A 13,804-nucleotide genomic window follows, 5' to 3' on the forward strand; every position below is an offset into this window, starting at 1 on the left:
TCTGATGTCAAGTCATGACTACTCCCACATACACGGCTGTAATGTAACTGCTCAGGATTGCATTTTTGCAATACTCCTAGCACTGTATTTCACTTGACCTGGCATAAAGTTGTTCTTGAGGAAGACATTAGCTAGTTCACATCTTTTTCCAATGTCAAGCTTATGCTTTGCACACCGATTTCTAAAATTCATTTTCAGAGTTTGTCCTCTGTTTCTATTTCTGACTTTTGTCAATACTACATCTATGAACTCAACTAAGTGCAGTTCCCAATATTTGCTTTCTGAGCTTTGCAAACTTCAGTGGTGTTTGATCAACTGGCTTAGAGACAAGAAAGTTCATATCGTTTATAGTGTTTATCTGGCTTACACAAGCTTACATAGACAATATCTGTACCATTTTTGTCCTCAATTGAAAGATTTGTTCACTACTTCCATAATGTTGTACTGGACTGGATAATCACCTTTTAGAAAATTGACTCATATCTACTTCCTTTTAGCTACCAGTTGATTCCTAATTGTTCTACATATACAGAGGGTTTATATGTTTCAGACATTTATACAGATGTGCAAAGAAATTCCTGTTAAAAGACCAAACAATAACAAATGGTGGCATCTACATATGAGGATCAATGATTATAATCACGTTAACAAGTTTGAATATGTAAGAACAAAGCACTTTTAAAATGTAAGTTGCTCTCTCTCCTCTCTATTCCTATCATTTCTAGATATTGTACATCATGTAGAAGAAATACACTGCATACTTAAGTACAGATATAGCAAGTGAAATTCAGCTAACAACTCCCAGTTTCAGAAATACTTTAGAAATTTGGTCTTTTGCAGCTTGCTGACAGTCTCAAGATGCTGTGGTAATCAAGTCCCTCAGTGGAAGGATTTGTTCTGAAACTACTCAGTTTATCTGTTTAGTATTCCCAAGATGTTTTCACAGCCCTCCTTAGAGAGCCATATATTTTCCTCATTAGTAGGAATGAATATAAAACACTGAGTTTCCTGGTTTTATCTATCTTTTCACTATTGCATTTGGATGGACTTCAAATGTTAAGACATTAATAAGTCTGTTTATTATTTAATGTGCAAAGGTTGTGCTTTTCTCGAAGGGACAAAAAATACAATAGATTTGCCTTCTCCAATCATTTATGTCCTCATTAATTTAAAAAGTCAATGAAGATCCAGCTCATTTAACAAACTTGCTCAAGTACATGCATGAAAGGATCATTCATCTTTTTAAAAGGAGTTAAACCACTGCCTTTTACTGAATGCAGAAATAATAAGCAGAATCAAGTTTTGCACAACACTAAAAAAAATTTGAAAAACAAATTTATTACAAGTTTTACCCCAAAGTTGGTATGAATCTGTGACAATATTTCATACTAGTAATTTGCTTAATGCATGTACCCTTACAAATTTATCATTCATCATTTGAGTGAGGATGAAAAGGAGTGTGAAGGAAACGGCATCTAAAAATTAGAATCCAAGTTCAAAAAAACACATAACTCCAAAGGAAGCTCAGATTGATAAGAAAGCTTTGAAACTCTACCCTCTTAGTTATGAATTTGTTTCAGACCCAGACAAAGTCTGTAAGAGCATTTAGGACATGCAAGAACATTTTCAGCTACCTGAAGGTTATCTGCCCCCTTTCTCCCTAAATACCCTTCCCACGCAGAGCTGCATGAGTTGGCCTTTAAGCTCATCTTCAGTATATTCACACACTATCACAGGTACAGCCATAGTCCTCTATCCCTGAAACTAGCTGTTTACTCATTGCTATAATTTTGCATCATTTTAATTTAGGCAGAAATCTGCTGTATTACTGTCTCAAATATTTTTGCTGAACAATAACAAGAAAATCAGGATTACATTTTTAGTTATCCAGACGATGGCAGTATTTTCACAATTTATTTGTTCAGTAGGAGAATATTATTGGAAAAAAGGTATTTCCTGGTTAATTACATGTTATAAAAAGGGGCTTTATCTTTCTTTTTCTCTAATTTTCAATTGTTTTTCTATTACCTCTTTCTTTCTTTGTTCTACTTAATGAAAAAGAGCTTTACTTAAGATCTTAGCACTATTATCTAGGTGCTTACTGCAGTGTCTTTCAGCCAGTGCCACCTCACTGGTGTTACTTTGTGAAACAAATATTTAACAGCAAATAACGCCTCTCTGAGTACAGAAGTGCAGGGAAAGGTAAGTGAACAGGGGACTGTCCTGCCAGCCTCCAGCAATCACCCTGCCCCAGGAAAAGCTCAGCAAGTACAGGAGAAAGACTGCCTGTGGCATCAGGAGTCCTGCCCTGTAGCACTGAAGGTAATGTGCCAGATACAAAACTGAAGAGCCAAAGTACTTTAAATGGCCTTTCTCTTCTGCTGAGAACTTTTGCTGCCTGTGTCCAGGGCCAACCCTTCTACATGGGGCCATAGATCAGCCATGGGAGGGAGAGCTTTGGCTGCTCCCTCCCCACCTTGCTTGGGAGCTGCTTTTAAGGAGAGGACTTGTACCCTTGCTCTTGCCCCATGAGACATGGACCTGTGCTCTACCACAGCCCTGCTTCTGCCCCAACTGCCCTGGTGGGGCAGCCCTCTCTGGCCACTCCTGATATCTGCTGTCATGAAAAGTGAAGTTGTTAAGAAAAATTACCACCCTGTAGGCGAATCCCTCTCTGGACAGGATGAGGAAGCTCAGGCCAAGCTGACATGAAGACCGTGGAAGTTCTGGAAAGCAGGCACTTATCCACCCCACCTCCCCATGTGCTCAGACCAGGACACCTCCCCAGAGCCCATGCAGCTGCAGAGAAGCAGACAAGGGCAAGACCTGCCCTTTATCAACCACTGCAGGAGGCAGAGCAGTTCTCAGAAGAGGAACAGGGTTCCAGCTCCCTCTCACCATCACCAGCAAATGGATGCCCTGGTTGCAAAGCACAGTCAACCTTGAACTCCATGTTCATCTCTGAGTAAGAATCGTCTAAGAAAATAGGTAGTAGCTCTCCTGTCCTTCACCCCTTGTTCTGCCCCTCTGCTAAATGCTGAAGGAACTCAGTTGGAAATGGGTATTAGCCACACGTGGCAAAGGGAAATGAATGCACATTTCCTTTAATAATTTTTGCAAGTATTGGGGAAGAGGGGGGAAAGGAAGAGATGAAATTCTGAAACCTCATTGATAGCCAGACTATGTGTTTGCTTGATATCAAAGCCAATTCAGTTAAAGTTAACGGAGCTGAAAAGCATGCAACCTATTAAACTGCTGTGGTAACACTAGGTATGTTCCTCTTTTTGCCATCTGTGCTCTTTATACAAGCTAGGAAAACCTGGATATTCTCATGTATGTGAGGTAACAGGCCCTCTGTATGAAGTTCAAAACTAAATCCAGTTGAATGTGGTGAATAATGTTTCCTATCATACTCTTCCCTTATGAATTTAAAAATATTAATTGAAATAGTAGAATGATAATCCACAGTATGAGATAAATATGCATACTTGTATATTACAGCTTTACTATTGCATGATGGCAATTAATCCTTCACTACAGGAGAGAAGCTTCATTTGTAACACAGCAGTCCCCTATTACAAGTTTCCTTTCGCTGAAGCACATTGCCAAAGACAGAATATTTGAAAGCATTTCCCTGTTCCCTAGGCCTCGGCTATGGCTCTCCCAAGGGCTACAGAAGCTCAAGTCACTTTTCCCATACACCTACTACCAGTCACGCTTGTCTCTACCTTGTTTAACGGGTGGGTTCATGTATCTGCTCCTGTGTGGCAGCCCATTCCCCATCAGCTACATCAGAGCTAAACCTGCTTTTTTTCTGATCCCACGACTGCAGGCTTTAAATTAATTCAATACTCTTGTTCCCTGACTTGACTACACTTTTCATACATGTTTCTCAGTCTAATCATCATCGGTAGATCCTCGATACAAACTTAACACTCACATTGAGACCTCCACAATCTAAAACAATAGGTCACAAGCACTTTAATTTAAACCAACATGTAATAATGATGATCATTAACAAAGTTATAGTTAATCCTATTTAAATGAGGATGCTAATTGTTATTTTCCTGTCTTAAACAAAATACTACACTAAATTAGCTTGATGTTTGGGTTTACTTATTTAATGGGTGAAAATAGGTAATGAAGTGTATACCTTGTTATTGTTCATTATTTTGAGTCTCTCATGATTATGGTATGGCTGCAGGTACTCTTCCATAATAAATGTTGCTTCCTTCTTTTTAGTGGGCTGGAGATGAAGCTTGCTGGCAGCAGGCAGCATTGCACAAGATGGGGCAAGAGATCTTCCAGGGCTTGGGATGGCCTTTACAGATGCCCTAAACATACCTCTTCCCTTCAGAGTTCAAACTTGTTTTCTTTCAGCATAGTCTTTGAATCGGGAAGAAATATGTCTTTGTTCAGCTATAAAACCACTCCAGTTAGATACTAATGCTCAAAATTAAATTATTTTTCAGGTGATGATATTATATTTATAGCTGATTTGTCATGTAAGGAATGACAAGTTACAGACTAATAGCAGAGTTGGTCACTGAATTATGGCCTGAGTGCTTTTGAAGGAATCCCAGTTGTATCATGACAGGAGTTGGGAAATACAGGTCACGTTTCTCAAAAAGAAACCCAAAAGAGGAATGGGGCTTAAGGAAGAACCAAGAGGAAATTAGAAGAGGCAAGCAGAAGCCCTAGCTACAGATTCTGCTCTCTGTGGACAAGGGTGTCTGGGTATCTGGAAGTGGCAGAAATCCAAGACCTGCCAAAATAGACAGCAGCTTTACCTTTGAAGGGGGAGATAGTAAAAAAAGTAAGCAATTGCCTTCTTTTCCATCACCCATGTTAAGATAACCATTCAACATTCACAGCCATTTCTAGTACACCCTCTTTTAAAAAGATACTCAAAGACACATATTAAACATAGACACTATGTGGCTGATACACAAATGGTCTTTGCTGCTGTGGCTTGTTCAGTTGAGAATTCACTCAATTTCATGGTCGACAAGACCATTACTATCTAGGTAGGTAAAAGTGAGCCAGAAGGTCATGATAATTTGAGGATCTACATTTGCCCTCTACCAGGACATGATCAGAGGACTGTTTTAAAGATTATTACTCCAAAGAATAAGAGAAGACACTCCAAGAAAAGAAGTAAGGGCTAAGCAGCTGAAATATATGACATAGACTCTAGTTTAATGAATGTTTACAGATGACCTTACACAATGAAATACATGGAGTTTTAATCACACACCCAAAGATTGGCTTGTAGGTTTTTCCACGTGGGGTATTTACAATGCTCATAACTATGTTGCTGAGTAATATTAGGTATCTGTGCCAGAATCAACAACAGACTTCTTTTTCATCTGCTGCCAACCACATGCTCAGCAACTGATAGAACAATTTATCATCCATAAATAATGATGTAATGCATGTAAGGATTTGTTAACTATAAGACGGTAATTTTTCCAGTTGCACATCATGGACATGTTCCTTATCTCCTCGATGATCTTTAGTTAATACTGGTGGTTTTCCTTTCATCTTTTTCCAAAATAAATATTACTATAAATGAGCTTTAGTACATCTACAAGATATATTGTCATGAAAATTAGTGTTTCAACATCATCTTCTTGTTTAGTTCCTGAATTTCCATCTCTGAGGTATTTGAAATCATAAAAACGTCATTGTGGTTATATGTACTTGTCCAGAAGAACAGAATCTTCTGAGATTTGCCAATTTTCCAGTATTCAACAAAACAGATGTGCTTATTACAAATAACTTTAATAGAAATCATCAGCAAAGAAATGAGTGAGAATGGAAACAGAAATATATGCAGTGGTCTTTTCATTTTTTAAAATCTGTTGGAGAGTATTGTGGAGAAGGGCACGATAGCATCAACAATCAGTTTATTGAGATTCTGATTCTTATCCTTACTCTCGTTACTCATTTGCTTTAACTGCTGTGTTGTTCTGACATAAATACCTATCAGACAAACGCACCATGGCTGTGAGCCTTAGACATATACTGTATTTTGGAAACACAAGTAAAGCTTATGAGAAGATCAAAACAAATGAGTTTTCCATTGTTTGGTTTTGTATTTTCACAGCTGTATGTGGTCTTTTTCAAAATGGAAATGGCAACTAACTCCTTGCCAGTTGTGGAGTTTCTCCATGTAGAGTCTGTAGTTCTTCACAAATACATACTTAAAAAGTCCGAGATTGCAAGCACAAGCACATGAATTAGTCTTATACTATTTCCAGTGCATGTCAGAGAGGGAAAAAGGTGAAGGTCTATATGAGCTCAGTGACTGTATTAGCAACACTGACAGCACCAGCCTCTTGTGTTCCCTCTACTGCTTCTGCACGCAGCTGTGCTAGTGTAGATGCTTTGTGCCACTGTTGTTTGACTTCTAAGTGCTCTTCTGTAAGGCGTTGTGCCTGAAATGTGGCTGTGTCACCTAGTGGAGCTCTTCAGGTTGTAGGTTGCCCACAATCAGAGGCAAAGTGACAGCTAGCTCTCACGAAATTCATCATATTGTATTTTTTAGGTACTGTGAGAAAAATTGCTTTTCCTTAAGTACAGAGATATGTTCTCCACCTACAGGGATATACTGGCACACACGTCTGACAGAGGATTTCTCTGAATGGCTGATTTTCTAGAATGTATTCAAATTCTCTTAGTTCTTATACAATTGTCCATCTGAAACAACAAAATTCCCCCAGTAGTTACTCTCTATGAAATCAAAAGTAGTCAAATACTCTACTAAGGTCAACCAAGGAAGGCAAATAAAGTTCTGACAGTAGGAAATGATTACATATTTAACTGACATTTGCTAGTCAAAGGATCCTCCCTCTTTCTTCCTTTCCTACTAGAAAGTCATTCCTTTAAAAACAGTAGAAAGAAGCAAGAATGGACCAAAATAATATCTGTAATTTAAACTAATTTCTAAATCAAAACAGATGGCAAAGAAACTATGGAACAGCTGACTCATCAGCTGAGCTGTATTTAAAAGAGGAAAACCAGAGCAGGGATCATCAGATTATCTCTCAAGAAAGTCTGCATCTGTCTGGAAGAATATTTTCAATATGATAACACCTGTCTTCCAAAAAAAAAAAAAAAATTTTCCTGATGGAGATAATTCTTTGCAATTTGTCAGTTTTCCCCATATATGAGGTCTTTAATCCAAAGAGAGACATTCTAAAACTAAGAAGTGCGTGAAATAAAAAGTGAGGCCCTGATCTCCCTCCAACAATTACAACTGTAGAAGCTGCTTGCTTCCCAAATTCAGTCAGAAGAACATTTGACAACTTTCACAGAGAGTTTTGACAGCCTCAGGATTTCAGTGATGAACCAATTATTACTACATTTGGTAAAAATATTTATCTTTAATGCCTAATTCCACTATCCTGTCCTATTTTCTTCTGGAATAGCACTAACATTCTTCATAGTAGCTGGTATGGTGTTGTATTGTGGACCAAATTTGAGAATAGTGTTGATAACACAAGGATGTTTTAGTTATCTGTAGTGCTTATCTCAAGTCAAGGACTTTTCATATTCTCATGCCCTGCCAGTGAGGAGGCTGGGGGGAAAGCTGGTAGGGGATGCCGCTCAGGAGCTACATGAGCATCGGTTGATGAGTGGCGAGTAACTGCATTTTGTACCACTTGCTTTGCGTATTGAATCATTATTATTAATATTACCAGGATTATTATTTTCTTCCTTTTCTGTCCTATTAAATTGTCTTTATCCAAAGCCACAAGTGAGTTTTACTCTTTCTGATTCTATCCCCTGTCTTTCTGGCAGAGGAGGGGGCTGAAGAAATGACTGTGGGATGCTTTGTTGTAACTGGGGTTAAACCTCAATATATGAATGATTGCCAGGGCATATTTTCTAAAAACATTTAAATTAAAGGATGTTTAAGTTAGTTTTGAGGACTGGGGTTTTTTTGGTGATTCAGTATAAATTGAGGATTCAGTATAAATTCAGTATAAAAGAGGTATCTCTTGTTTTCAAGTAATCTGTTAACTGACATTCTCAGTTATGCTTTATGTTTTAGCTATTGGGTTTTCTGTGGTTTGGGTTTTGTTTTTTTTTTTCTAGAAACATACAGAACAATGCAATAGACTAGCTGTCAGGGTAATTCATGCCCAATTATTACTGAATGATTGAAATGCTGGACTCTAGACTTGGCTCTCTATTGGTCTCCGTATTCATTACTGTCATGAAAGATATTCGGTAGATTTTTTTTTCCTAGAGTAAACGAGTATGTATACTCCTGGACAGTGAAAAATTAACCTATGTTTGGGTAATACCCTGATACCTCTTTATTTATTGAATACTTTGGAAATATTATCTAATAGCCCCACAACAGCAAGTCTCCAGTGACCTACCTGGTTGCAAGGTAAGCTATTCATCTTTGATGAAAGGAAAAGTCATGCTTCACAAATCTGATCAACTTCTACAATGAAATGACTGGCCTGGTAGATGAGGAAGCAAAAGCAATGGATAATGTCTTTCTGAACTTAGAACCATAGAATCACAGAATAGTTTCATTTGGAAAAGACTGTTAAGATCATGCCAAGCCCACCACTAAACCATGTCCCTAAGCACCACATCTAGACATCTTTTAAACATCTCCAGGGACGGTGACTCCACCACCTCCCTGGACAGCCTGTTGCAGTGTTTAACAACCCTTTCAGTGATGAAGTTTTTCCTAATATCCAAATGAAACCTCCTTTGGTGCAAATTGAGGCCATTTCCTCTTGCCCTATCATTCATTATTAGAGATAATACTCCCACCTTGCTGCAATTTCCTTTGAGGTAGTTTTAGAGACTGATAAGGTCTTCTCTGAGCTTCTTCTTTTCTCTCCAAGAAGGCCTTTGACACTGTGTGCCACAAGATCCTCATAGAAAATATGTTAATGTGCAAGTTGGATGAGCAGACAGAGAAGTGGATTAAAAGCTATGTGAACAGCTGAGTCCAAAAGGGTAGTGACCAGTAGAATAAGGTTAGTTGGAGGCTGGTAACTAGTGGTGTGTCCCAGAGGGCCAATATTGGGTCCAGTTGTGTTTAACATCTTTATTAGTGGTCTGGATGATGGGAGAAAGCACATCTTCAGCAAGTGTGCTGGTGACAGATGGAACAGGTAGAAATGGCTTATATGCCAACAAGTCATGCTGCCATCCAGATAGTCTTGGACAATCTGGAGAAATGGGATGACAGGAATCTCATGAAGTCCAACAAGAGAAGTGCAAAGTTCTGCACCTGGGGAGGAACAACCTCATGCACCAGTACAGGCTTGGGAGAACACATCTGGAGAGCAACTTGGCAGAAAAGGACCTGGGAGTCATGGTGGATACCAAATGGAACACAAGTCAGAAATGTCCCCTTGCAGCAAAGGAGGTGACTGATATCCTGGACTGCACTAGTCAAAGTATTGACAGCAGGTCAAAGGAGGTGATCCTTCCCTTCTGCTCAGCAGTGGTGAGGCCATCTAGTTCTGGGCTCCTGAGTACAAGAGACATAAGGAAAGTCTGAGGGAGCTGAGAGATTTCAGCCTTGAGGAGGATCTTGTCAGAAGGATCTTTTCAATATGTAGAAATACCTGAAGGGAGCGTGCAAAAAGGACAGAGCCAGGCTCTTCCCAGTGGTACACAGTGACAGGATCAGAGGCAACAGGCACAAACTGAAACACAGGAGTTTTAGTCTGAACATCAGGAAAGACTACAGGGGTGACTGAACAGTGGCACAGGTTGCACAAGGAGGTTGTCGAGTCTCCATGGAAATATTAAAAATCCATCTGGACATGGTCCATATGTCTGTCTTTAGTTGACTTTGCTTGAGCAGGAAGGTTGGATCAGATGATCTTCAAAGGTCCCTTTCAACCTTAGCCATTCTGTGATTCAAACCTCCTTTCCTTTTCCAAAGCCTTTTATAGCTGGGCATTAGGAATGCTGATGTGGTAAAATACAGTTTAAAAGTTCAAAAGAAACTGCTGCCATATTGCACTAGCCTATCTACTACTATTCCTGCCTGTTTCAAGCTTTTAGTTATGATTATACTAAGGAACTGTCTAATGTATGTTTTCAATTATATGCAATACAAATGCCTGTTACTCTTTTTCAATGACTACATAAATAAAATAATTTCTGTCATTTTTATTCTCTTTCACATGTGTGTAAGATCTGTGTCTCATATTTGACAATCATAGAGCAGAGAACAATACAGATTGATTGAAAACACACATCCAGCAATGCTACATTGATTCTGTGCATCCAGCTGTAGTTTCCAGACCTCCCAAAACTATTCTGTGTTTTGCATAATCCTTTATGGAGAACTGCACTGAAAACCTTGGGTGCAAGGGAAAGTCCCCATAATTCAGTCTTTTGTATTGCAATAAAGGCCATATAGAGATATGAAAAAAAATTGCACACATCTTCAAATATAAGGAACTATTTAATTGTAAGACTAGTAGTAGTATGTCTTCTTTTTTTACCCTTTGTCCAGCACTGCAGCTTAGTCTGATTAATTGGTACAACTAGATGATGTGCAAAACACATTTTTCTTTTTCTTCCGAGCATAGCACAATCTGTCTCTCTTTACCCCTGTCCCCAGTGCAACTTGTTCTGGCTGACAACCTGGCAGATGCTTTTCACCAATACAATGCCCACTACACTCAAGCTCCTTCTTTCTTCTGACTGCTTTTGAAATTAGGCTTTTAATTTCAGTCCTCTCTTTTAAACCTCTTATTCCCAGACTATTCAGCCTCTAGTGAGCACTCCATGTTCAGTGACTCTCCAGAGAGCCTACACTGTTTCTCAGTAATCAAACACAAAGTGCTACCCGGAACTATGGATCTGATCGCACTACTGCTGACTGAAGACCTGTTTCTCAGTGTAAGTACTAGGTCAGTATTGGGTAGGTAGGTAGAACCTACATACTTTCAGGTATATGCCTGGTCTTATTGAGAATGAAGTCTGCATTTAGCCATTTGACAGAGCCCACCTTATTCAGTGGAGATCTCATTCTCTGCACTGATGCTCCAGGATGACAGGCAGAAGGAGGCGGTTCTTTCAACTCGGTAGGTATTTTTGAGGAAAAAATCTTGTCATTCTTTGAAGATTATTATTTTCTTATTAAAATAGTCTTCTTATTTAAGTTTTCTATTTCACTGTGAGGATGAGGGAGCAGTGGAACAGGCTGCCCAGAGCGGTTGTGAAGTCTCCTTCCTTGGAGGTCTTCAAGACCCGCCTGGACGTGTTCCTATGCGACCTGATCTAGGTGGACCTGCTTCTGCAGGGGGATTAGACTAGATGATCTCTAAAGGTCCCTTCCAACCCCTATCATTCTATGATTCTATGATTTAACAGTTGAGCTTTTAATCTTCATCTTATTTATCCCATCTGTCAGTGCCTCTCTTCAGTTGTCCGGTTTCATTACTCTCTATATAAAAATAAAAAGTAAATGGAAATTAATATTTACTAATGTAGCATATAACAAGACTTTGCCTACTAGTCTTCTAAAGTACAAAAATGACTTGTGGTTTTGTTATCTACATAAGTGTCTGTTCCTCTTTGAATCCTGCAAAATTCATTACCTCAGTTCTGTCTTGTGAATGGCTGATCCTTCTTTGCGAATGGACTTCAGAGAGCTTTAAGATCTCCGCTTTCTATTCTGTACTCTTTGACAATGGATCACTTGTGTTTGTTTATGCAACTGGTTCATTTGCTTTTTTATTCATTTTACAAATGTCATTTTTGACTCGGAAAAGCCTATCATTTTTATTGAAGAGGAGGAGATTAACCAGAAATAGGTAGTGAGCCTTCTCCACAATATCGCCTTTTCAATATTTGTGTCTTTTTATAAGTATCGTTCTCCTATTTGTTTTTTCTACCAGTCTGTCCTTTAAACATATATTTAATCTCTACATCTCCTACTGCGCTCACTAGCTGTCAAAACATTTTGTATTACAAGTCATATTTTATAATAAAAGTTCAGAAGGAAAAGAAAGATGAATGTGACTGTGTAAGCCACTATTTTTGTATGTGTAGAGGACTATGTTAGAAAGAAGTTTTCCCATCATTTGAAATTCTGTTAAGAAAGAAATTCAGTCTATACTCATAGAAAATGTCTGGTTTTTCATGTGCAAACATATGCCACTTACCAACATTGGTCTGCCAGTGCTTGTCTGAGCCTATAGTCAGCCTGTGCAGCAGATTCAAAGGACAATTCTCATTAATGACCTGCTGTGTCTTCAAGATGTATTCTGGCATAATTTAGGTACCACGGTAAACTGACATAGACTAGAATGCCCATGGACTTCTAACTTGCTTTAATTTATGTTGTAGGCATCCGGAAGATCTCGGGTTGTAATGGGAGAGGTGGAGGGTACAGAAGAGGCGGGCATGGGGTGGAGTGAAAGGACATGCTTGTGTTAGCAGATAAAAGCACATGGTGTAAACAATTACTTGGAATAAAGCATCATACATACTGTGTATGTAGTGAGCTTGTCCCCTCAGTGGGAGTGGGCTGAGTGATCCATGTGGACGGCCTGGTGATGTTGCGGCAACAAATTTATGTTTGGTTCTTCCTCTTCAGAGCATGTGTAATTTTATGGATAGCATATGTACATGTATATATATGCACATGTAAGGATGGCAGATGTACACATAGGTAAAATGATGTACTCAGTCCTGATGAATTTGAACTATGTTATAAAAATGTGCCAAATTATAACCTTTAAGAAGTGATGATACTCCAGCTATTGCAGGTTACATATGTGCATTATTCAGTGGAACACAATTTTTTGTAAAAAACCTGAGTCCTGGAACATATTTACCTATTTCTAGCTTCAGGATTTTAAGCTTGCACCTCACTGTTCTGTTATTTAATTCAGCTGATCTATCGCTGAGAAAACAGTGGGCTCTTCAGAAACAGTATGAAGAGTATTCTCTCATATTTTGTGTTTTCTCTCAGGTCAGCGCTCATAAGGCAGCATTCCTACCATCTCTGGATATGACAGTACTGAATCATTTATGTATATATGATGATATTATGTATAGGCCAGCTAGGACTTCTTGAGGTTATTCTCCTGATAACAGCAGAATAAACATGACTTTGTAGAAACAAAGCAGTTTTTGCTAAAACTCGCTTAGATACAAAAGTTCATGGGCCATTTTGATACATTTGCCAGCAGAGCAGAATGACTTTGGGAGCTGCCACAGAGAAAAAAATGTTTTAGGCAATTATCAGTACCTGCTCTTGAGAAGTCTTTAGGCCTTGTAAATTGGCTTCCGCTTGTTACAAATCTGATTCAAAAAAACAAATCTAGACAATGTGCCAGATATCAGAAACTACAATCTCATATTTCTTGTTCAAACTAAACAATACACATCAGATATCAAATACTCACAAATAGCTATTTTCAAGCACTCCTCAGATCAATTCAGTTAATTACCAAAAGAAGTTTTATTTTTTTTGTTTTGCATTGAATCTAGTAGTGTTTAGTTTATGAACACAAAAATATCCAAGTGTTAAATAAAACATTACTGTATGAATTATACAATCTTCAGACAATGCAGGTATTTTTAAATCATCCTAGGTTCTTTTACTGTATCACTAGAAAAATAACTTCATTAGAACTAGAGGTACATAACTTTCCTTTGATTTTCTTTATGTCATTCTTTGTCAGGCTACATATATATAGGAAATTCTGAGCCGAGTCTGTGTGATGCTTACATAAAGCCTAAAGCTGGATTATACTAAGCACTTCTCTTTTTTTACCTTTGTCTCATCTCTTGC

Source organism: Colius striatus, chromosome 4 (genome assembly GCF_028858725.1).
Source record: "Colius striatus isolate bColStr4 chromosome 4, bColStr4.1.hap1, whole genome shotgun sequence".
In the NCBI taxonomy this organism is placed as follows: domain Eukaryota; kingdom Metazoa; phylum Chordata; class Aves; order Coliiformes; family Coliidae; genus Colius; species Colius striatus.